The 25,287-nt window shown below is 49.2% G+C and overlaps 1 protein-coding gene across 1 annotated transcript in view; it reads left to right on the top strand.

Annotated features, from left to right (window-relative positions):
* LOC131588581 (zinc finger protein 239-like) overlaps window positions 1-25,287 on the top strand; it is a 166,786-nt gene that overhangs the window by 60,661 nt on the left and 80,838 nt on the right. The window lies entirely within an intron of this gene.

The following is a 25,287-nucleotide window of genomic DNA, read 5'->3' as shown; positions in this document are numbered from 1 at the left end:
TGTGAACAGTTGAAACAGCAGTATAGCAACTGAGATTGGCCAACCTTAACTAAAATATTTTTGTAAGTTAAATGCAAGAAGTAGTTACAGAACTAAAATTACTTAAATGTTAAATTTGTGAAAGACTTAAAATAGTTAAAAAAATAGCTGTGGGAAAGTGAGAGTCTAGCTCCAGACCAATTTTTAAAATGAAATCTTACTCAAACTTCCAAGACATTAAAATAACCTGGAAGATAAATTTTGAATCATCAAATAATTAAAACAGTTTGTATCAGATAACAATACTAACACCTGGCCACCAAAAACTCCTGCTGGATATTAGAGAATGACAAAAAGAAACTAATTGTAGGATAACCATGTTGATTTGTGCTGATATAAAAGTTCTGGAGCTAACCCTTACCAATCCATAAGTGACCTAAAATTCTATTTGGAACAACCAGGTACAACAAGTAACAAATGGAAAGCCCCTGATAGAATATATTAAATTTGTGAGTAAAGAGCATATAGTGAATTACCTCAAAGGTGGAGAAGAACCTGTATCTTAAGAGTTACATGACCCTCCTTCTTCGAGGTCCAGGAGCAATATGTTAAGTACACCACTTTATGAAACATTAAAGAACAATAAAAGAGACTTGAGCCTTGACTTTCCAAAAGCAAGAAGAAACCAGAAATGAAGACAAATGGCCTGCAGAGAGATGACCCAGCCACTTGAGCTGCAGATGGATCTTAGAGATATAGAACCCAAATCTATCTATTGAATCAGTTCATAAAGCTGCAGACAGTAGTTAAAGTTGTTTCAAACCACACCTCTACTGTCCTAAAGCTGCTGGCCAAGCAACATTCACAAATGTGAGCATTTGTTTATCAAAACAGAATTACCCTGGACTATTTGTTAGCTGAAGAAAAGGGAATTTGTAGAAAGTTTAACAAATCTGAGTGTTGTGTAAAGATAAATGATTATAGAAGAGCCGTCACAAAATCTGCTAAAGATATATATACCAGTTCAAAAATAGAATTTTATTTTGAAGACTGATTAGTGAGATAACCTTTTTAGAAGTACTTAGTGGAAAAAGTTAAAATTTATGGTATAGTGTTTTATATTAAGATTATTGTTTCTATTTTGTATAATTTCATGCCTTATTAGACTAATCCATTCAGTAATTCAAGGAATACTGAACAAAAAGAAACTATAACAGCTCAAAAAAAAAAGTTAACTAAACTTGAAAGAGAGTGCAAAAAGCTTGATACAGCATGAAAAATGTTAAAAAATTAGAAATGAAATAAACTAAATGCAAGAAATGAAATTATAGAGAAGATAAAAAAAATAAGATTCAAGTTTATTTTTTTTTTTTAAAAGTACGAATAAATGTAATCAAAAAGAGAAATGGGGTATTAAAATAAATGGAATTGATTCGTGCTGACTAAATTGTAACTATTTGGCAAGTTATTATTAGAAGCAACCAAAAGAATCAGTGTTATGAGGCAGATGTACCCCTTTGCATTAAAATTAAAATTAAGGTGCAGGATGTAGTTTAGAAGATAAGTGATGTCTCAAGACCAAAACGGCCTTGAGATGGACAAAATTAGAACGACTTTAAGCATTGGGCCTAAAACCCAGTAAATATCAGACTAATTAGTAGAGTAACCTAACACAACGCTTAGTACGCACATGCAAACCTGTAAGGTTATCCAAAGGACAATGAGGAAGAGGAGAAGCCTTTGCCAAAAGACCCCCAAAAGAAGACTGAAGACCCCCTAACAACAAGTGAAGCATGTGCCGTGAAGAAAAGTGACGTAAAGTCAGAAAAATTTGAAATAGGAGGAAATTTACAGGAAGCATTAATGAATATGTATAAGCATACACTATATCAGTTTAGCTTGAAGTGCTTTGCTCTGTACATGAGGCAGGGTGAGGAAGCCGTACCCCGGTCGGTTTTGCTTATGCTTTAATCATACTTAATTACTGGCAAATTATAGATATAAATTGTAATTTTTTGCTAAATGATATTCTTTTACTAAACTGTATTCTTTTATTATATCAAATTACTATTCAATTTACTAAATTGTATTCATTTTTAATTAAACTACCATTAACCCAAGGGACCTAGCTGTCAAAATTGTAATTTCATTGATAACAACGGGAGAGGCGGCGGCGGAGCTCGGAGGCGGCCCCGGCCATCGCAGGTGGGAGCCGCGCTCGGTTCTGCGGGGGCTCGGGGCTCGCTGCGGGCCCGGGAGGGGGCGGCAGGGGGCTGTGGCGGGTGGCTTGTGCCGTGGCCGGCCCGTGTTGGCCCTGGGCTGAGGGCGCTGCGGGAGCGGCTGCCCGCGGTCTCCTTGCCGCTGGGGCCTCGGCAGGAGGCGGTGGCGGAGCAGCGCTGGCTCGTCCCGCTTCTTGTCGGGAGGCCGGAGGTGGCTGCGCTGTGCCCGGGACGCTGCGCTGGGGCCGCCTCCGAGCTCCGCCGCCGCCTCACCGGGCTCCGGCCGCTGCTGCCGCCGCTGCCGGGCCCGCACAGACGCTCCGGCAATGGCGGCTCTCCTGCCCCACGGCCGCCCTGGGGGCGCCAGCGGGGCCGGGCTTGTCCCCGCTCTGCCCAATCAGCGCGCGCCAGAGCCACGAGTGACGGCAGAAGCAGCCAATCGCAGCCAGCGGCGGGCTCTGCACACGGCACGGACTCTCCTTGGGGTGAGCTCCGCCATTTCTCGTTAGCCTGGGCTGAGGAGCGGCCCCGGCGCTGGGCCCGGCCCGGGCAGGAGGCCAAGGAAGCGCCGCTGCGCTGAAGCGCCGGGAGCTCGGGGTGCCCGGGAGCTGAGGGCGCTGCGAGCTGGGGGTGAGTCCGGGATGGAGCAGGGCTATGCCGGAGCGAGGCCAAAACTCTGTGACTCTCCTTCCTGTCCCGGGCGTGGAGCAGAATACACAAGGAAAGGCTCGGGGGTCTGGATGAGTGTGGGGACAGTTCAATCCTTGGTCACGGGCACAGCACACCTGACTTGGGGAACTTATTTGAATTTGTTTTCAAACATTTCAGAGGAAGAAAATGAGAAGTAAAGTAATTCCTCCGGAAATCCATCTTCCCCCCAGCTGTCCCTCCTTCCCGGGCTTAACTTTGTGCCCCTCTCCGTCCCCCTCCCCGCCCAGAGGCACAGGGATGGGGGTCACAGTCAGGTCATGTCAGTGCCTCCCCCTGAGGGACAGGAATCCTTGTCCTGCTGCAGCCTGGGGTCCCTGCCAGGGGCCAGAGTCCCTCAGGAGCAGGCTGCTCCAGCGGGGATCGCCAGGGGGATCCCCGAGTCCGGCCAGGAGCCACTTCCATGGCTCTGCAGGGGCTTCCCCCGGGCTCGGGGCCTCTCTCAGGCACCCCCTGCTCCGGCCCGGCCTCATTGCCCCCCTCACCCCCCCATGCAGCGAGTGCCCGGGCAGGGAGATGCACGATTTTCACGGGGCTGAATCTTGGAGTTTCTGAGCTTTATTGGTCTAAACGTTGGTGTTTTGTTTTTTTGTGGGAGCAGAATCTTTGTATTTTAGGGGGATATCAGATTTTTGGTGTTTTGGAAGTTTTTGATCTGTCTTCGTTAGCATTCAGGAAAACACATAATTGTATATTGACTGTATGCAGGTGTTTTATTGAAGCGTGGGGGAACTAGAGGTATCAGCAACCCAAATCTAGTTCCGTTGTCTTTGTCCAAAGTGCACATATTTCTACAATTTCAGCTGTAGCAGTAATCACTGTAACAACCTTATCAATATTGTTTCATTAATATTGCTTCATTAACTTTGTCCATATTGCTTCATGAGAGTTAGCTCATCCTTGCACGAACATGTCCGAATCTTATCTCTGGGTGGGTATCTTGGAGACCCCAAGTACCAGTTCCCGTTACCGTAAACATTTCAGCTTGCTAGACCATCCCTAATACCAAGCATTCTTGTGGCCTACCTCTACATGATTTTAAGAAACATTTCAGAAACATTTTTAAGAAACATTTTCAGAAACATTTAACCCCATAGTAACATATTTCCCCCCTTTGAAAATATTTCACTTTACTATAATAAGTGTAATGCTTTCACTATATACAGTCCTTTTTCTGAGATTATACTTGATGTTCATCTTTGAATCCACACTTGTCGTAAGCGTTGTTACACTATGGAGGACTTGGAGGTGGCAAATGCGGATGTCGATCTCTGTCCTGTGTCAGTGCCTTTATTATCTTCTGGTTCCAGGATACTCTTTTCTTTATCTCTCCTTTCAGAACTGCACAGATTAACCAGATTGCTAAGAACACAATTAGTAGGATTATCAGACTCTCAAGAATAGATTTGATCCAGGAGCTCACATTCCATCCCAACCCTTCAAAAATTTTATCTAATCAACTTGTTGTTAGATCTTCCCTCTCTTTCTGTGCTTCATGTTCTTTTTGTTTTAATGGGCTAATGTTGTGTTCTACATCTGCAGTTCCATTTGGGATGTGGATGCAGCAGTGATTATTGAGAGACCGCCAGCTCTTCACCGGTCTTCACAGAAGTAATTGTGAATGCCACTTTATTTCTATCTTTAGCACACTTTTATAGGGTTCTACAGGGTCTGCAGGCAGAGCAAGCTACTATTGGCTAACACACACAGTTTACATTTTTTCTCTTACACACAGGGATATTGTTTTGCTTTACTCTCTCTTCAGCATGAAGGTTTCAAGGACTTTAGCTCTTAATTTCATGACTTATTTCAAAGGCTGGTTTGTGCATACAGGCCTTTACTAATATATAAAATATAGCAACAAGTGATCAATTTGTCCTTTTAGGTACCCGCATACTCCGTCTTCATTCAACAATAACATATCTAAAGCCAATCTGTTTTGCAGGGTCATTTTAGTCATGGCTTGTAATTGTACATTTTGCTCTCTAAATCCCTCTTTGGTAACTCTTGCCAATCTTTCTACCTGACCTGTAAGTTTGTACAACATCTTTCTATTGTTATAATTTGCTATTGGACCAAACAAGGATTCCAGCGCCCACTCAAATTTTACACTGCTGGAGGTTTCCTGCCATCTTTCTTCATCTTCAGCTTTGTTTTCCTGAAATTCTTATCTTCTCCTTATTTGCAGAAGTTCATGCTCTCCCTTGAATGGGGATCTTTTCCAAGTTGGGCATAAGGTGGGGAGGCCTAAAGTAATCTCTTTTACTTTTTCACCTACAGGCAAATGTGTTGTCCAGGTGCCATCGCTTGCTGCCCATCCAAATTGGCCTGGACTCTGAATTGTACTTGTGCTCCATATTACCTTTTGGATCACTTGTCCTGTCTTGTCATTTATTTCCCCTTGTTTATGTTTGATTCCTCTGCAGGCACATCCAATTTGCAGAGCTACCACTAGTGGTGGCATTTGTTTTATTTATAAGTATTTGTTTTATTTTATAATAAATATATTTTATTATAAGTATTTGTTTTATTTTATAAGTACAGTCCTAAGTTTTGTTCCATACCCACCAATTCACTTTGTCTGCCTCCATTCTACTACTGGTTGCAGTGTTCCATACCCCTGGATCTGTTTCATTTTCAGAGCCTTCCCACTTAATGCACCAAGGGCTATCTGCCATAGATTGGAATTTCTGAAGCACACTCATTGACCATGCACTGTCCCAAGCTTCAGCCCGATCTTTTCCTTCCTGTCCTTCTCACTTCCACTTTGATACTGAAATCTTTTCTTTAATGACCTTTGCTATCTTTTCATAACACCATCCATAATTCCCTAATCCCCCATCCCAGCCTAGTTTTGGTTCATACTTTCCTCCATTTTCATGACAATCCCATATAGATGAATACTTTGGCTTCACAGCATTTTCAAACACTGTCTTATTTTGGTACTCGTAATCTATTTGCAATACACAGCTCACATTTTCATTTTTATTCTTTTGTATTTCAGGAAATTTTGATGTTATAATTCTTTAATTTATTGGGTCTCCTGCTGCCTTTGGTATTGGCAGACAGGCAGTTATTTTGCTGCTGTTTTGCATGTTGGCAAAATCTTTAATTAATCTAATCATCCCATTTTCTGTCTGAATAGTATTAGAGACTTTTATCACTTGTGTTTCTGGCTGCACCCCCACATCCCTCTTCATTCTAAAACGAAGAGTTGTCAGCTGATCCTTTTGTATTTCACATCCCAAGGTAACAGTGATTCCAACTGATGGCAGTGAAGGCCATAAAATAATCACCATTACAGTCACTAGCAACCTAGACATTTGAAACAATCAAACCCGCTTTATCTGCAGCTTTGTTGGCCCTACAGTTTGTGCAGTCCACAGTGCAGGGGAAACCTTCTTCACTCTGGTGTAATGTATGCAGGGATCCAGTCCAGCTCCTTTGACTGCTGTCAAGGTAGTTAACAGTACCTGATAGGGTCCATTCCACCTTTCTTTTAATGGTTCTTCCTTCCAGCTTTTAACGTACACTTCATCTCCCGGGGGGATGTCATGAACTGGATTCTCAAGAGTCAGCGGCCTGTTCCACACAAGGGTGCTCCGAAGTCGAGCTCGAGCTTTTCCAAGAGACAGAACATAATTCTACACCTCTTGCTTCCCTGTAACATGTACATTTGGATTAGGTTGAGGGGATTCATATGGTTTCCCATCCAATATCTCATAAGGACTGACTGACATCCCGCTTCTAGGCTTTATCTGAATCCTCAGCAGTGCTATTGGTAAAGCTTGTGGCTGCTGCAATTTAGCCTCTTGGCATATTTTGCTGATCTGCCTCTTCAGTGTCTGATTCATCCTCTCTACCTGTCCACTGGATTGGGGTCTCCATGGTGTATGGAGATGCCAAGCTATTCCCAGTAACCTACTCACCTCCCTCACTACTGTGGCTGTGAAATGTGGGCCCCTATCTGATGATATTCCTAGAGGCACCCCAAATCTTGGAATGATTTCTTGCAGTAACCACTTGACTGTCTCTTTTGCTTGATTTGTGCAACAGGGAAGAGCTTCTGGCCATTGTGAAAATGTGTCAACCCCTACCAATAGATATTTGTATCCTCGAGTTCTTGGTAATTCTACAAAATCTACTTGCCAATAATCTCCTGGTTCTACTCCTACCCAAATTTTCCCTAATTGTGCCTGTCGTCTAGCCACTGGATTGTTCTTTAAGCAAATTTCACATTTTGACATTACTGATTTTGCCATTGTTGACATCTGTACTGAAATTAAACTTTGTTTTAACAATTTCACCAGTGCCTCTGCACTCCAATGACATTTGTTATGTTTAATTTGTAGAACTTCTGTCATTATCGAGGGGGGTACCACTACTTGTCCCTGTGTAGTCACATACCACCCTTCTGAATTCTTCTGTGCATTCAGTGAGCATCCCAATTTCACATCTTTTATTGAACATTTTGGTTCTGGGGGTAAATTGAATTGAGATACATTAGTTTTTAAAGGTATCAATGCCATTGCAGTTTGTACTTCTCGAGCAGTTTGTTGGGCTGTCCAGTCTGCTTTCTGATTTCCCTCATGAATTTTGGAGCTTCCTGATTGGTGAGCTTTGCAGTGCATGATTGCTACTTGCTCAGGCTTTTATACTGCTTTTATTAATTGCAGGACTGCATCTTGATGTTTAATGTGTGTGCCTTGAGAAGACAGCAGTCCTCTTTCTTTCCACAGTGCCCTGTGTACATGCACCACTCCAAAAGCATGTTTTGAATCAGTTCAGATATTTACTTTGTTCCCTTCACTCATCTCTAATGCCCTGGTTAAAGCAACCAGTTCTGCTCGTTGGGCAGATGTGTTTGCTAGTAAGGAAGAAAGCTGGATTCAAAAGGTTAGCTGTCTTTAGTGTGACATCATCCTGCAAAGTTGGGATTAACTGGAATTTCATCATCCTGCTTGGAGATAGCCAATGGCCCCCTTTTGTTCTAAAACAGTGGTCACCATGTATGGCACATAGACATCTGTGTGTCTCCCCATCGTGAGTTTCCTGGCTTCTTGGATCAGCATCACAGTGGCTGCAACTGCCTGCAGGCATGAAGGCCATCCGGCACTCATGTGGTCAAGTTGTTTGGAAAAGCAGCCTACCAGCCTTTTCCAGCTTCCCAAATGTTGGGTCAGCACTCCCAGTGCTGGGTGTGATCTTTCATGCACAAACAGCTGAAAATCTTTGGATAGATCAGGCAATCCTAACCCCGGAGCTGTTGTCAATGCCTCCTTCAGTCTGAGGAAGGCCTCCTTCTGTGGTCTGCCCCAGGTAAGCGGTTGTGTCTTCTGGGCTTCATACAGGGGTTTTGCAATTAGTCCATAGTCCATGATCCACAGGTGGTACCACTCTGTCATCCCAAGGAAATCTCACAGCTCATGTAGGTTCTGGGGTTCTGGAATGGCACAAATGGCTTGAATACGATTAGTACCCAGCTTACACTGTCCTTGTGAGATTTCACACCCCAGGTAAATCACAGTCTGCTGGGCAATTTGTGCCTTTTCTTTAGACACCTTATATCCTCCCATTCCCAGCTGATTTAAAATTTCAATTGTTACCTTTATGCAGTCTGTTGAGATGTTAAACACATCTCTGCTGAGTGGTGGAAAGGAAACATTAAAATTCCTTTCCCCAAGGCAAAGGCAAACCTAGTGTGAGCAGAGAAATAAGATTTTAAGTGATTTTAAAGTTGGTCTATTTTGGCAGCAGCTAATCCCAGGCAGGGCAGAGTGTGAGTGGAATTGAGAGGCAGAGTGGAATTGTCCTGGTGCCTTCCCCAGCAGCTGTGGCGAGGGCAGGCACAGAAAGGGCTGAAGCTGCAAGAGTGAGAGCAAGGATTGTCCCGCAGTGGCTGGAGATGGCAAAGGAGGGTGGCCAGGCCGAGGATTTGAGCAGAGGATCTGTGGGCAGGCCCAGGGGCTTCCCCTGCTGGGGAGCCCTGGCTGCTGCTGCGTTGCCTTCAGTGCAGGCTCAGGGGTGGCCTGTTTAATATTCCCTTGCAATTCAGATTTCTGAGTCTGCAAGAGCCATGGCTGGGGCATCAATCATTTTACTTTTTCATTTTGTTAAGTTTTGTTCTCTTTCTTCTGTCCACCCCGTAACATTGAGAATATCTGGGAGTAAAAAAGTCACACAGTGTTGTGGCTAGAAGAGAGAATCCTCAATCCAGCTCCTGCAATTCCCTGTTAATGATAAGAATAATTCCATCTCCATTTTAGTCCTGGGAAATGTTATTTCTGAGATTCCCTGGACCCTCTCAGGGTCAATATACCACAAGCCTTCAGTCAAAATAGGTCTCAAATATTTAAACATTTTCTCCACTATTTGAACTTTTCCTTCAGATACTCAAAGCTGCTTTTTTTGCCTGAAAATGAAGCCATTTCATAGAGGCTTCCTCTACCTCTTCTCCTTGTCCTCCTGACTGGATCAAGTCATCCACAACCTGCATTAAGCCAGTCCCTGGGGGTGAGGTCAATTCCTTTGATATTTCCTGCAAGGCTTGCCCCAGTCAGGCCGGTGCTTCCGTGCATCCCTGCAGAAGGACCGTCCATGTCTTGAGCATTTTCCCTTCTACCTCTTGTTGCCAGCCGAAGGCAGAATTGTGTTTGCATCCTGTGGAAGTGGGCAGATCCCCAGAAAGCATCTTTTGCATCAAGTTGTGAATGGCAGCAGTGTGAGGAGGGCACCTGGTTGAGGATGGTGTAAGGATCTGAGAGTGTGGGGTGCCTCGGTTTCATCATCTCATTTCTTCTTCTTGGGTCCTGCAGCATTCTGGGGATTCCATTGGATTTCTTGTTTGGCAGGATAGGAGCATTCTAGGGAGCCATCCCTGGCTCCCCAAGCCGTGCCTTGAGCAGGACTCCCAGACAGGCTGTGAGCCCTTCCTTCCCTCCCTTGGAACAGGGGATTGTTTTTTGACACCTCTTGTCCTAGTTGCTTCAGGGAAATTTGGAGAGGCTCCATATCTAATTTTGCCAATTTCCCTGGGTCTGCCCACACTTCTGGGTTCACTTCAGCCGTGGCTCTGCCAGACATTTGACACAGAGGTACAACAGAACCAGCCTCTATATCACCTTTTGCAACATTAATTTGCTTTCCCAATTTAGCCATCAAATCCCTTCCCAGTAAATTACAATCACAATTGTGAGCAAATAAAAATTCCTGCATTTCAAACCCATCCCCAACATCTGCTAATAGTGGCTGAATAAAACACACCCACTCATCTTTCCCACTTAGTGCCTTAATAATTAAAATATTCCCTAGCACCTTTAGGTGTAAGATTCCGAGTGGATGGAGAGGCCCCTGTGTCCATCAGGAAAGGTCTCCTCTGGATCCAGAGCCACCCTGAATGTTCCCAAGGGCTGCAGTGTGGTGGGTCCCTGGTGGAATGGGAGCTGTGACACCGCTAAGAATCCGTGTCCATCAAGGGCTGGACTTGCTGGTGCTGAGGGTGCTCCTGTCTGTGCTTGCAGTGTCCTTGTGCCCTGCAGCTGGAAGGCTGATTCCTTGCCAGGGGCTGTTTGGGTGGGCTGTCCCCTGGCCAGGAGGGCAATGCCTGTGCCAGGTGCTTGTGGCCGAGGGTGTCCCCTGGGTGCTGGGGCCCCCTTGGGCCCTGGGCTTGATCCCTCAGGGGCTGTAGGAAGTGTGCCATGGCCTTTGCCTTCAGCTTGGCCTTTTGCTCATCCCTTGCTGCATTCAGCTGCTGAGCCTTTGGGAGCAAGTGCTGCAGGGGCTTCTTGTGGCCCTGCTGCAGCCCCCCTCAGTGCGTGTGGGTGCTCATCCTGTGGCAGCTGCTAAACTTTCTGCAAAATCCTTCCTTTCTGCAGGGACCCAGCACAAAATGCTTAAAAGATCATGTGGATCCTTGCAGGTCTAATCCTCATTTCTGAGCTGTTCCTTCCTGGTGCTGGCTGTGCTGAGGCTCCCCTCCCCAGCCCGTATCCCAGAGCCGGTCCCTGTCCTGCCGCAGTGTCCAAAGGCGGCCCCCCCGGCGGGCAGGGCCGGCAGCTCCACGGGGCCGGGCAGCGGCCGGGGCGTCCCGCAGCCTCCTGGGGGCCGGGGGCCACTGCCGGCCCTGCCCGGGGGGTGCTGGGGTCAGGCAGCGCCCGGCGCTGAGCCCCGGCTGCCCCACAGCCCCGGCCCGGCCCCACAGCTCCCCACAGGCCCCCAGCCCGTGCTCCCGGTGCCGCAGCTCTGCGCCCGCTCCTGCTGCTCCCAGCTCAGAGAAACCCCCTGAAATCCTCACCTCCTTCTTTTCCTGTCCTGGAAAACTGGGATACAAAGCATCTGAGTCAGCTGGCAAATTCTGAGGATAAGACCCTTCAGTGAAACATCCCAGTCCTCGGTATTTTTCTCTTCCTCTTCATTTCCATCACCCTTTTTCTCACCCCATAGATTGCTCCTGGTGCTTCTTGCCTTAAGCACATTCCTGCACACTCCCCTTCAGCCAGTCCCTTCCCAGCACACCAACACCATCCATCCCCTGTTGTCTAAATCCCTTCTGGACTTCCCTTATTGTCCCCCTGGCTGTCCATGTCCTTCCTTAATTCCCTCTGGGAGAATGTGCAAACTACCTCCACATGCTCCCAATGGAGCCTTGAGAGATATTTTGGGATCCTCATCCCTTTTGCTGGGACCCCATTGTGGCTTTCCCTTTTGTCCTCTCCCTGGGTGCCCTGCCATGTTTACTCCCCGAAGATCCCACTGTAGTCACTGCTGAGATTTTCAGTGCTCTCTCCCTGCCGACTCTTGAGAGCCGCCCTGATCCGTCCCTCGTCTGTCTCCTGCTCACTCTCGGGTACCCAATCAATCCCCGGTGCCGCCGCCAGCCGAGGGAGCCGATCCCCCAAACTGGGTGAGGCACCTTCAGCTGCACTCAGTGCCCGCCGGCCCGGACGGTGGAAGGAATTGCGGAGGAGCCCCAAGGTGTGTGGAAAAATTGACATCCCCAGAGGTTTCTGTCCACAGGGAAGATAGAGGTGTCCTGTGAAAGTAATTTCATTCATAAAAAGGGATGATGCCGTGGGACATTTCCCATGGGGTCTCTCCTGTTGTTGGCAGACACATCCTCCTTTTCATCCTAATTTTCTTGGTCACATCTACCTTTCCCCATTGGCTGAAGTCCTGGAGAGGTACAGACTTCCCAATGCACCTCCTACATACCCCCTAATATGCACCCCACTTTTGTATAGGTAACAATATTGATGGCTGTGTTAAGTCTTTGTTGTCCTTCTGGAAGTTGATGAATTTAGCAGGACCTTGGCTGAGCAACAGTCTGTGTCATCAACTCATAACATTTTGTGCAGCTGATGGCTCCTCCTGTCACTTCCTTATGTCCACGTCCCTGGCCCTATGTGCAGTGAGGTTGACGGGATCAGTTTGTAAAGAGCCTTTGTTGTTGTTCCTTTGCTGGGGTTCCCCCGTTTTGGGGCCATCCCCCCTGGAGCAGGGTGTCCCCCCTTGGTGCATGCGCAGGGCTCAGGCAGGGCTGAGCCAATCAGAGCGCGCGGCGCTGATGACTCATCAGTGTCCAGGCAGAGCCGCAGCTGCCAGCGTTCCCCAGCTGGAGCCCAGCTGCGCCCCTCCCCCCCGGGCCTTGGCGCCCCCCTTGAGGGGAATTTGGGGAGGTGGGAGGGGGGAGCGCCAAGGCCGGGCCCCCCCGCGCTGTGGTGGCGGGAGCGGCTGCAGTGGGGAGCGAGTGCGGGCGGAAGCGGCCGAGAGCCCAGCGCTGCCCCAGGCCGAGCTGGCCCAGCTCCATCCGTGCCCCTGCGGTGGGATGCTGTGGGACTGGGGGGGAAGAGGGAGGCGGCAGTGGGTGCTGGGCCTGGGGGCAGGAGGAGAAGGGAAGGAGAAGCAGGGTTGAAGACCAGAATGGTCAAAAAATTCACGTGGGAGGACAAGGTGGGATTGTGCAGGAGGAGTAGTAGTAGGAGGAAGTGGAGTGTGAGGATGCATAGGGAGACATGAGGAGGAGGAGCAGGAAGAGGAAGCAGCAGAAGGTTCCTCCCTCCCTGTATGTGCAGTCCCAGGAGTGTTGCCTTGCCCACAGTCAGCAGGTGACTGGACAGGGTGATCCATAATTTTCACTGGGCTGAATCTTGGTGTTTCTGAGTTTTATTGGGCTAAATGTTGGTGGTTTGTTTTTTTGCAGGGGCTGAATCTTTTTATTCTGGAGGAGGTTTGACTGAATTTGGTTTTTGGGTAGTTTTTGATCAGTGTTTTTATGTTTGGAGCATGTTTGGGCTGAATCTTGGTGTGTAGTAGGCTCTTACAGACACAAGATGCCAAATGACTTCCTGAGATGAACTTGGGCAAGGAGGAATCCCCACCCCAAAGCGCTGTCCTCTTGTTTTTTCCCCAAACCAGGATTTTCATTCCCTCACCCTGGCCAGATATAGGAGGAGGAAAAGCCCCAGAGATCCCACATGAGGAGCTGCAAACCCAGTCCAGGGAGCTGCAGGGAGGAAAGATCCCCCCAGTGCCAGGAACACGGCCAGAGATCCAGCCAGAGCTCAGAGCTGGGGGAGAAGCCCCACAAGTGCTTGGAATGTGGGAAGGGCTTCAGGTGGAGCTCCCAACTGATCCTACACCAGAGGATCCACACTGGGGAAAAGCCCTACGAGTGTGGGGAATGTGGGAAGAGCTTCAGCCGGAGCTCCAGCCTGAGGAATCACCAGATGATCCACACTGGGGAACGACCCTATGAGTGTGGGAAATGTAGGAAGAGCTTCAGAGATATCTCTGACCTGATGAAACACCAGGTGATCCACACAGGGGAACGGCACTACACCTGCTTGGAATGTGGGAAGAGCTTTGGGTGGAGCTCCAACCTGAGAGCACACCAGCTCATCCACACTGGGGAGAGGCCCTACGAGTGTCCCCAGTGTGGGAAGAGGTTTCGGACCAGCTCCGATGTCCTCCTACATGAGCGGATTCACACAGAGGAGAGGCCCTTCCGCTGCCCCGACTGCGGGAAGGGCTTCAAGCAGAACGGCAACCTCACCGTCCACCGGCGCATCCACAGTGGGGAGAGGCCCTACGAGTGTCCCCAGTGTGGGAAGAGCTTCTCACAGAGCTCTTACTTGACCAAACACCAACGGAGGCACCAGTAAGGGAAGCCCTGCGAGTGCCCCGAGTGCAGGAAGAGCTTCGTGCGCTGCTCCAGCTCCATCCCCCATGGGAGGATCAGCGTTGGATGATCCCCAGTGACCCCCGTTGGGCAGAGCCCTGGTGATCCGTGGTCCTGGTGATCCGTGTTGGGAAGACACCTGGCTGGGAGGCTCCACATCTTCCTGGCTCCCTGTGGGCACCTGGATGAAGCCAGGGGAATGAAAATGCAACAGGATACAGAATGACAGTGGGAATTGTTGACTTTCAGTCCTCGAGAACCTTTTGCGTCAGGAGCTGTGTGGGCAGAGAAAAGGGGGTGACACCAGACTTGAGGGGCCCAAGGGGAGCACACAGGCTCTGTGGGGGGGAAGGACACGACCCCTGGGACCCCCCCTCACCTTCCTGCACAGGCAGAATCCGAGCCCCAGTGCCAGGAAGACGAAGCCCAACACAGAGACTCTAATCCCCATCAGCCTCTTGCTGTGGGCAGCATTTCACGGCATCCCTGGGGGGTCTGCAGGGGTCAGGACCCCCAAAACCTCTTACAGACACCCCAAGCCCCTCCAAGGACCCTCCCAGTCTCCCCCAGCCCACCCAGGACCCTCTGAAACCTCCTTTGGACTAACTAATTTTAAAAAATTAGGTATTTTAGAAAATTTGGAGATCTCAGCTAGAGACAGGCCTTGCTAGAAGTAGTCAGAGTTAATGATTAAGTGAGAAGCAGGATTTGAGATAATCAACTTGGGAGTGAGGTAAAAAATTTCTTGTCATTGTATGTTTGTTCAGCTGTGCTTATAATGAGAAAAGAGAAATTGATAAACGGGTTCAGGAAGATCACAGACCTTACATCTGGAAACCCATTTCAAAGTCACAAGGGAGGAAACTGGAGTTGTACCAAATGTCATTTGTAATATCAACCATTGTAAAGGTAGAAAGGTGAGCGTGAGGAAGGGTGGTTTTCCTTCATCTCTTGATGACCCCTCCTCACCAAAACGACCCCCTCCTCAAATTAGGGAGCCCATCACGCAGGTGTAATGACATTTTAAACTGATTACAGTGCATTTTAATCCAAAGTGGGGAATGGGAAGTGTTAGCATTATGCACATGCATTAGTATTAATATGTATTAGTATTTTGGATATTCATGACTTTTGTAAATAAATAGACACTGGAATCTTTTGTCAACTTGCAGTGTGTATTAAGGGGTGACTCCTGCACTTGCCCAGTGCTGTGATTAAACATCCACTTTGTAACTTTAAACTGTTGGAGAGGTTTTTTGTCCAATAACAGATTGATGTTGATACTGGATCAATATTACTATTTTGGTAAATGACTCCCAGTCTCTTCCCAGCCTCCCCAGGACCCACCAGAGTCCCTCCTGTTCCTCTCAGGATCCCACAGCCCCCTCCCAATTTCCCCTCACTGCCCCAGGACCCCCAAACCCTCTCCCAGTCCCTTCCCAGCCCCACCAGGACTCATCAGGAACCCTCCCAGTCTCTTCCCAGCACAACCAACCTCATCCCAATCCCTGCTTTCCAATGCCCAATCTCCTTCCAGCTCCTCCAGGCTCACTCAAATCCCTCCCAGTGACACCCAGCACCCCCAAACTCCCTCCCAGGGTCCACCAGGACCCCCAGAACCTCATCCCACCCTCCCCAACATCCTTCAAACCCCTTCCCCGCCATCCTAAGCACCTCAATCCCTTCCCCAGTTTAAACCAGTCTATCTGAAACTCCCTCCCAGTTCCTCCCAGCACACCCCAATCCCCCTCTGGGCCCCCCCAGTGTCTCCCCCGCTGCCCCCGGCGCTGTGGGGGCCGGGCCGTGCCCCAGTGCCGGCTCAGGGGGTGCTCCAGGCTGACGTGCTCCACCTGGCAGCTGGAGCTGAGCCCGCATTGCCGGGGGCGGTTTCCAGCAGCACCAGGAGCTGCTGGCTCCAGTCCCCGCTGGGGAGCACGGCAGTGGCCAGCACGTGGCCCGAGAGCTGCTGCTGGCCCTGGGAGCAGCTCAGCTGGATGTGGGCAGGGGAGAAATCCATCAGGGAGCAGAGCAGGCGGCCGGGGCCGGGCTGGGAGCTCCAGGGCACCAGCGAGATGGACACGCTCGGGGCACTGGGAGAGAGTGGAGAGGAGTGGTGTGGCATTGAGAGGGACGGGGAATGGACTGGCAGGGACTGGGGTGGCACTGAAAGAGATGAGAGTGGATACTGGGACACTGGAAGAGAGTGTGGGCGCCTGGGAGTGAAGGGGAATGAACTCGGAATAGACTGGGAGGGACTCTGGGGCCTCTAGGCGGGACTGTGGTGGCACTGGGCGGGACTGTGGTGGCACTGGGCGGGACTGTGGTGGCACTGGGAGGGACTGGGAATGAAGTGCGCGGCACTGGGAGGCCGAGTCCAGCGCGGGGCTCTCGGCTCTGTGGATCTGCCCGGCAACTGATGAGTCATCAGAGAGGCGCGCTCTGATTGGCTGAGGGGCGAGGGGATCCACGGAGGGGCGAGATGGACAGGCGGGGTCACTGGGAGTGACTGGGATGGATTGGGAGTGACTGGGATGGACTGGGAGAGCCACGGGAGCCATTGGGAGGGACAAGGGGCCCCGGGAATGGGCAGAAGGAAAGCTGAGGGCTCTGGGGTGATTCCCAGGGAGGTTTGGAGGGACACGGCCGGGCCCCTCTCTGTGCCCCGCGAGCAGCGGCCCGGACAGAAAAGTTCAGGAGCGGGAGGAGGTGTTTCTCAAGATTGATTTCAATCCTCATTCTCCTGGTCTGATTTGCTCAGTCCTAAGTTCAGTTCATTTCCCCATGTCGGGCTGTTGTGCCCCTGATGGTGATCCCTGAGTGACCTCTCCCTGCCCTTGTCCCGACCCACGAGGACTTGGATTTCGTTCAGTTCAGTGGAATTCATGGTGATTTGGGGGGAGCTGGAGCAAAGCAGCTGGAAAGCACAGTGGGCTTGACAGGGACTGAACCAGGGCAGGAGTTGGGGCTGCCTCGAGTGAGCTCTCACAGTGTGAACCTTCATGGGGTCTTTCTAAGGGAATTTTGTTGAAGTTTGACATTGATTATTAAAAAGCAGAGTCACAAGTGGAGCTCCACTTTCAGTTTGAAATGAGGGGATGGAACGTGGGCACTGGGACTTCCATAACCTCCAGTTGTTCCTTGATACTGGACACTTTAGCTTTGGCAATCTGAAGCCCTTCAGCAGCAATGGCTCTGCCACCCCCTGGTTTCTGGCTCAGACCCAGCTCGGAGCTTGGACAAGGTCTGGGCTTTGTCCTCTTGAGCTTCAGGAGCCTCCCGGGAAGCACCAGCCCTCCCCAGCCCACCCTTGGTAGGACTTTTTCTTTTCTCTCTGCTGACGATTTTATCCCCAAAACTGCCGTGGGAACGTTGTATCCAAGCACATCCTCCAGCTCTGCACTTTCCTCCTGTGAATTCCCTGTGCAGGGAATGTGTCTGTGCTTTTCCCTGCTCTGTTCACTGACAAACAAACCTGAGCCCGTGGGACTGTCAGAGCTCCTTCATGCAATGAAATCAGGTTGTGTTGATCATGGCATGTTCTGGAGGAGCTTTTCTTGGTGTGTCTTGTGCTGCTGGAAATGACACAAGAGCCAGGAGGGAACAGAAGCTGCTGCTGCCCGTTGGCTCAGGGCCAGGGAACCAAGTTGTGCTCCCGTGCAGTTGGGCCCTGCTGGAAGCAGAGCCGCCTTTCCCTTGAGCAGCTCAAGCTTGTGACAGCTCCAAACAGGAAACCTCAGCAGAAAACTCTTCCTCCAAACTCAGCTGCTTTCCCTCCTGCAGCTGTTTGGGAAAGAGCCTCAAAGCACAGACTCTGCTGGGAGCCACTGGTGCATTTCCTCCCTCCCGGCAGCAGCAGCTCCTGAGCCCTTCACGAGCTCCTGTCCCTTCGAAAACCCTTCAGCTCCCTTTGAACTCTCAGCAGTCACTAACATATGCATTTCTTTCATATTTAAACTGCATTTAAACTTCTCTTTTTCTCTCCTCTCTACCTTTTTTATCTCCTCTTTATCTCCTTTAATCCCATCAGCACCAGTAGGATGGGGATGGAGTCTTGGGGTGGGTGTGGGATGAACTGAGGATCCAGCAGAGAAGGGCAAGGCAGAGGGGAGAGGACTCAGCCAACCCTTCTCCTGCTCTCTCCTCCCCCAGGGTGCAGCTAAAGCAAGTCAGACTGGAAAGGATCCCACAAATGCTGTGTTCTCCTCCCTCTGAGCTTGGCTGGGGATCCTCAGCTTCAGCCTGGTGCAGTGATGGCTTAGATTTGCTAATTTGAGTTTTTTGGCTAATGCATTAAATTGAAGAGGTTTATTATTACTTAATCACCTTTCACCTTTGCCAAGTTCTGCTGCACTGCATCTGCTTTTCATCCAATAGACTGCTAGCTCATGTACACACATGTGCTTCTTAGGATAATATTTAGATTCATTGCTTACTCCAGAAACTCATGCAATTACAGTTGAAAACTCTCCACCATCTCACTCAATGCAGTTTCTTATTTACTTATGGCATATTCTTACTTGCAGCTATAGGAACATAAGCTTATGATTTCTCGACTCAATGTCTGTGAACCTTTAGCATTGCATGAACCCAAGCTCCTTCCAAGGCTGTAAATGAAACCCTTCAGTATCTGTGGAAGTTTCTGTCTTTCCCTTTCCCACAGCCCACCAAAGGATTTGTGTCACTTTGTGACAGAGGAGAACCTCCCAGGCAATTTTGTGTTTGCTGTAGGGAAGCTCAGGTTGCTCTGCATCAATTCCCAGAGCACCGCAGAGCGTTGGCTTTGTGATGTCAGGGCATGGATGCCACATTGTCGTGGTGACATCCCAAGGTTGCCTTGGTGCATGGAAGGCCTCAGTGTCAGAGCAGCTCTTGGGCTTGCTCAGTGCAGGAGCATCCTCCTGCTTGAGGCGTTTGTCAGTGGGCAGCTGCACACTGACAGGAGCCTTGTTTGTCCTTGAGTGGAGCACAGTCTGCAAACTGGCACAGCAGTGCTACAATGATTGAGCAGCTCGCTGCTGCCGTTTGCACCCTTTATGGCATTGGCTATTCCGGCTATTACCTGACCAACCTGGCACGTAAGTAGAGGTTTTCCCTGGCTGGAACCTGAGCTGGCTTTTGTAGGTCTCCCTGCTCTTTCTTAGTGACCGGGTTGCTATTGAAACAGAAAGACCATGAGGATGCCACTGGTTTGGTAAAGCTCCTGTCAACACCTTCAGCAAAACACGGGGTGTCTGTAGCCAGGGGGCTGCGGGCAGCATTTGCAGGGGTTCTGTTCCCTCCACGGGAGAGCCTGTGGCAGCAGAGTCTGTCATTTCCTCACTTTGCTGGCTCAGTGTCTTGGGGTGACTTTACTTTTAAGACAGCTCTGAGAGCTCGGGAAGTTGAAACTGCTGGAGGCTGATGGGAGTTTTTTCTCCTGACTAATTACTGCCATTTGTGAGAATTGGCAGCGGTTTGAACTATTGAGAAGTGAGATCAACCTGTGAACTCCACCTTAAGATGGAAGGCCGGGAATTTCTTGCTCTCTTTGGTTTCTGGCTTCTGACGAGGTCACAGGGCTCTGTCTCGGCCTCCTCCCCCCCCTCCAGGCCGGACAAGGCCGCAGAGGGCGGGGTGGGGGGAGAAACGGAGCCAGCCCAGCCTGACTTGGTTTGCAGTTTCTGCCACTGAACTGAAACCTGACACCATCAACATCTGCAGCTTTAGCAAGATTTTAACTCTTTTACTATCTGGATGAGACTTGCAGATTAATCCTTTTTTTCCAGAGAGAGAGAGAGAGGGGGAGTGATCAACCATCAACCCATCAAAGAGAGTGAAGAAAAAAATTAAATTTAGAGGGGGAAGAGAAATAAGGAGATGCTTTAATAAGCTGAAATAGTTTTCTGTTAAAGCTATGGAGATGGACAGTAGTGTTCTGAAGAAAACTCCTTTAATTCATGACAGAGTATATTGGGAGGAATGGAGTGTTTCAAAGTGTGGATTTTGAGCAAATGATGAAGTAGTTGTGACACTGTGAGATGCTGGAACAGAGCTGTGGCTTTTAAGAAGCAAAAAGAGAAAACTTGTGTTTCCAGGGAGGTCACAAAAACAGATAAAGAGAACTTTTGCCTTTGAATAGCTCATTCATAAAAATGACATCCCTAGACTCATTTGACCCATAACACACCTCAGAGTGATGTGAAATGGGAGGAGACAACTGATGGCAGATTTCCGGGCAGCTGGCATCAGAGAAATGGAAAGCTATGAAGAAAAATAGTTTTCTTGTGAAAAACTCCATAGATAGCAGAAGAAGACTTCTGTTTCTCTACAAAGACTGATGAAAAGACTCTAGCAGGAATTGGGACTGTTGTAAACACCAAAGTTCCAAAGTTTTTTGTCTCCATGTTGTCATGTAAACAAGGGAATGGTTGGGTAGTGGGGGAGAAAAGGGTTGTTCTAGAAGTTTTATTCTGGTTTCTTATTCTTGTAGTTTTTGTTAATGAACTTTCTTTATTCCATTTAAATTTTAAGCCTGTTTTGCTCTTGTTCTAATCCATATCTCACAGCAAGAAATAAGTAAGTTTTCTAGTGATTTTTTAGTTGCTGCTTTAAACCACAACAGTCAAGCAGGACACCTTTGAAAATGTAGACTGGGAGATCTTCTCAGATGCTGTTCTAAATAGGCCACGGTTCTCTCCAGTTTTCTCAAAGAATTTGGTTCATTTTCCTTGCCCACTGCAGGTCATCTGACCCGTGTGTTCAGAGGTGCCGATCCTGAGGTGAGTCAGAAAGGAACATTTGATGTTCCTGGTGTTTCAGAATTGTGGAGGGAACTGTGAGCTTTGCCTGTGGCAGTAGAGTGCAGAGGACCAGCTGGGTGGGCTGAAAGAAGATCCATTTCCATGTTTACAACAGCAATAGCAAAGGCATTGTTGGCTATTTCCTAATTTTCCATTGCAGAGCTTTAAAAGAACTCAAAGCTCAGATTTGCAGAGAGAACGTTGCTTGCTGATAGTAGCCAGGGTGAACTCTCTAATTCAGAACTATTTGCTGCCTGGCTGAATTAACCCATTTTGATTTAGTTGGAGAGACTTAGAATCCCATTGCTATCAAAGCTGATGATTTGTGCTTGGTAGAGCTGGTTGTAGAAATAGAGCTGAATAGAAATAAGGTTCTAAATGATAGGTAGCTGCCTGTCCCTAACTCCACCATCTGTCCACAGAGCCCAGAACCAAGAGCAGACTCTGCTGTGGCTCCCTCTGCTCCTGGAGAAGAGGCCAAAGAGGAGCAAAATGAGCAAAAGGAGCACGAGCCTCCAGCTGTGGTCACAGCCCAGCCTGACCATCCCCAGACAGTAAGTGCCAGTGCTGGGTGCTGCTGTCTTTAGTGCAAGGCAGAGCTGCAAGTTTCTGAGCAGCCAGCACTTGCTGTTGGTGGCTGAGGATGCTGAGTGCTGGAGTCCTGCCAGCACCCAGCCATTCCCCCATCCCGTGGCAGCTGGAAATTGGGCTTTGAGCCGTCGTGCTGAGGCCCCAAAGCGCTGCTGCCTGCGGGTGAGCAGCTGGCTGCTTGGCCCAGTGAAGCTCTGTCTCTTGGCTTCTGCCAAGCCATGGCCAAGGGCTCACACGGCATTTCTGGGGCTCACAGGGCTTGGTTTGTTTGCTTTCCCTTTTTGGAAACCTCTGGATGACCTGGAGAACTGTTCTGCAGTTTTCCTGAGTAATTCTTCACTTCTACAGAGTCTTTTAGGCCAGCTGTCTTTTGGCTTTTGATAAGCTGCAAGGAGATGATTGTGTTGTCCATGAAGCTGTGGCCGGCCATTCTCATCCTGTGTGGCCAAAGAAACAAACTGTGTAGTTCTGAACCCTTCTTCTGAGGCAAAATCCACAAGGGGCAAGTTTCTGTTGATACGTTTTGTGGTGAAGTCTGCAGCTTTGGAAACTGCATTGGAGCCGTGTGTGGGGGCAAAGCTGCAGGTCCTTGAGTGCTGTCTTGTGTTGCTAAGAACCCCTTTAGAGATGGTTGTTTTTTTCCCCTCAGAACTGTTTTCCTCCTCCTGCCTTTTCTGTCCTGACACTCCCAGTTTAACATATAAATTTCTGCCTGTCCTAGTGAGGTGGGACAATTCCATGGTTTAGGTGGTTTTTGCTGACTTTGGTCATACATGCATTACATGACACATGGCTTCCTTCACTGGCATCCCTAGGGGTGTGTCAATTAATTTGTTGATGGGGCCTTTTGAGGATCTCTGTCACTGCTGCTCAGAATTCTCAGCTGACAAAAGACGGAGGAGAAACACCTTGGTCCTCTTCCATATCCTGAGGTGGCCACAGAGGCTCTCTGACCTGCAGCAGAGGATCAAATTGCACACATCCTTGTCTCCTGAATGAGCAGGATTTCTAACAAGAGTGTAGATGTCAGAAGGGCAGGAGTGGCAGTGCAGGCCTGAAAAGAACATGAACTCCAGCAGTGTCTCTCACAAGGGGTGAGCTCACTCAGGAAGGCCCTGCAGAGCCAGGATGGAGCTGTGGGACAGGGCTGGCTGTCAGTCACTATGGAGAGACAAGCAGGACACAGCAGAAGGGGAGGGAGGCCCTTGAGAAATGCCCCACATTTCCTGTCAGCTGCCCAAGAGTCTGTTGGAGATTCAGTGCCAGATGGGTCCTGATTGCACTGCCAGGGTCACTTTGGAATCTGTGCTTCCCCACGGGCAGAGAACAAGGCAGGAGAGCAGCAGCACAGTGCTTTGGGAACGTGAGAGCCCATCAGTCTTTGAGTCTTGGCCCACAAATGTTGTATGAGAAGTTGAAGCCCATCTTCTCTTGCTTTCTCTGCAGGTCCTTCCAGAGAAAGAGCAGGAGCAGATTGTTTTATCAGGGAGGCCGTGCCAGACTGAGGGAGAGCTGTTCCCAGCCCAAGAGCAGGAAGAGCAGCTGGGGCAGCAGGTGGAAGAGCCACTGGAGAATGGCCAGGTAAGCCTGACTCAGCAGGTGACAGAGTGAAGGGCAGGAAGAGGGGCATAAAACGCAGCTCTTGGGACTGAGCAGGCCACAAGTGCCAGAGGCCCTGAAAGCAAAGAGCCTCTGCAGAGATCAGCAGCGGGACAGGAGGTTACAGTGGAAGCAGAGGTGGGTAGGGAAGCAGAAAGAAGTGACTGAATGAGTGTGATTTTGAGGCTGAAACTGAGGAAGAAGCTGAGCCTGATGGCAGCTCCCAGGCACTTGCTCTCCATTTGTGTGTACAGAACATCAAGGCAGAGCCCCAAGCAGAGCTGCCCAAAGCTCAGAGGGCCATCATGGCAGTGAAGAGGAGGCACGAGGAAGACAGGAGAAACATCCAGGAGGAGATGAATCTCCATCAGCAGAGAGGCAGTCAACAAAACCAGGTGAGTGAAAGAGTGGCAGACACTCCACTCATGGAAATTCCTCTCTCTGGTTCCTCACAGGCCTCCGATGAGAAGCTGCTGGCAGAGCTGCAGGAAACTGAGGCTAGGATCAAGGAAAGGGAGAAGAGGCTGGAGGAAGAAAGGAAGATCATCCAAGAGAAATTTAATCTCCTCGTTCAGAAGCAAGAGGCTCTAGAAAATCGAGTGAGTGAAAGAGCGATAGGCACAGCAGTCACTGCAGTCTGGTGCTTTCTGCCCTTCTTGCCTTTCCTCTGCAGAGCAGCAGGGGGGTGGGCTGATGCCTCTCAGTGCCATCCTGCTGTAGTGTCTATCCCAGCTGCTTGGAAGGACATTTCCTGCTGTGCTCAATCTCAGCTGCTGCCCTGGACAGTGGGACCAGTCATTTGCCCCTTTTGCCAGCACTCATCTCAAGGGATTCCTGCTGGCCTGCTCCTGCTCTCCTTGTTTCTTCAGGGCTTTTTGCAAGTGAACAGAGTCCCCCAGATAGATTTGGAATACAAGCTGCAAGCTGTCTGTATCCCTTGGTGAATCTGCTGCTGTCCTGCTCTTTCCCTTTGCTCACAGTCAATGAGCCTTGGCAGACAGGGACAAGCTGTGGTCTCTGACTGCTTTGTTCTGTTTGACTTGAGGTGGACGTGTTGATATCTCACCTGGCAGCCTGCGAAGGCTTCCAGCAAATGCCTGGTGATGAAGAGCCCCAAGGTCGGCGGGAGGCACAGGTACTGTCCCAAGCACAAGTGCTGCAAGCTGAGCACCTTCTGAAGATGGTGCAGGAAAAGAGGACTGAGGGGGAGGAGCTCCAACATTAGAACAAGGAGCTGCAAATGTGTCTGCAGCCCTTGGAGGGGGAAAGGGATCCTTGGGAGGAAGTGGAATGGTCGTTGTTGCAGTCATCCTTCAGAAAATCCAGGAAAATGAAACTGGCCATGAACTTGATTAAAACCAACCTTAGGTTTTGACCATTTGGTTTCAGAAGCGGGCATCCAAAATAATCCAGTTGATGAGCTTTGCATGTGGCTAACAGCAACTTCCTAAGGGCTTGCATTTGAAAAGGGAACTTGGGGTAATCTTGGCCAGCCAGCTTTATGACACAAACTCCTTTCTTCTCTCAGATCTACACAGGCTCTTCCATTGAATCTGCTGCAGCAGCAGCATCTAAAGGAGCCTTTGTTCCCCAAGCTGAGCAGTGGAGCCTGGGCAGTTTCTCCATTTCCAGCAGTGACACATCTGCTGCTCAGCTACAGGAGAGCCAGGGAGACTTCCTGGAGCAACTGAGTACGTCTGGTGTATTTCTTGTCTGAGGGACAGTGTATTGTGTGCACGTGCCAGCAGAGCTGGAGCAAATGATCCTCCTCACTTTGGTGTCCCAGAGACATTTAGGACTCCCCACAGGAACTGCTGTGCTCTGAGGCAGCGAGAGAGCGCTCTGGGTGTTCCTGCTGCCTCTGAGGGCAGCTTGGACTGGCTCGGCTTTGCCTGGGATTCCCTTGCCACTAAAGGCAGAAGCAGGAATTGTTCTTGGATCAGCAGAAGGCTGTGGCCTAGCAAATGATCTATGCAAGTCCTGTGTGCTAGTGGCCAAACTGAACAGAATATTTGATTCCTAAATTCTCCTTAGACTCCAGACTCCCCACCACTCATCAGAACCAAAAGACTTCAGAGATATTGATTGGTTTTGGGGTTTGTCTTTTTGTTGTGGTTCTGTGTTTAGTTTTCAGTTTTTATCCCTTTTTGGTTTCAGATTTGGGTTTTTTTGGTAGAGTTTGTTTTTCTCCATCCTGGAGGACCTGTTCTGCCCCATGTGTCTTACTGGTGTAATT

The sequence above is a fragment of the Poecile atricapillus genome, chromosome 26 (genome assembly GCF_030490865.1).
Source record: "Poecile atricapillus isolate bPoeAtr1 chromosome 26, bPoeAtr1.hap1, whole genome shotgun sequence".
NCBI lineage: Eukaryota > Metazoa > Chordata > Aves > Passeriformes > Paridae > Poecile > Poecile atricapillus.
Note: the sequence above shows the minus strand (reverse complement) of the source record. Positions and strands in the feature narration are given on the sequence as shown.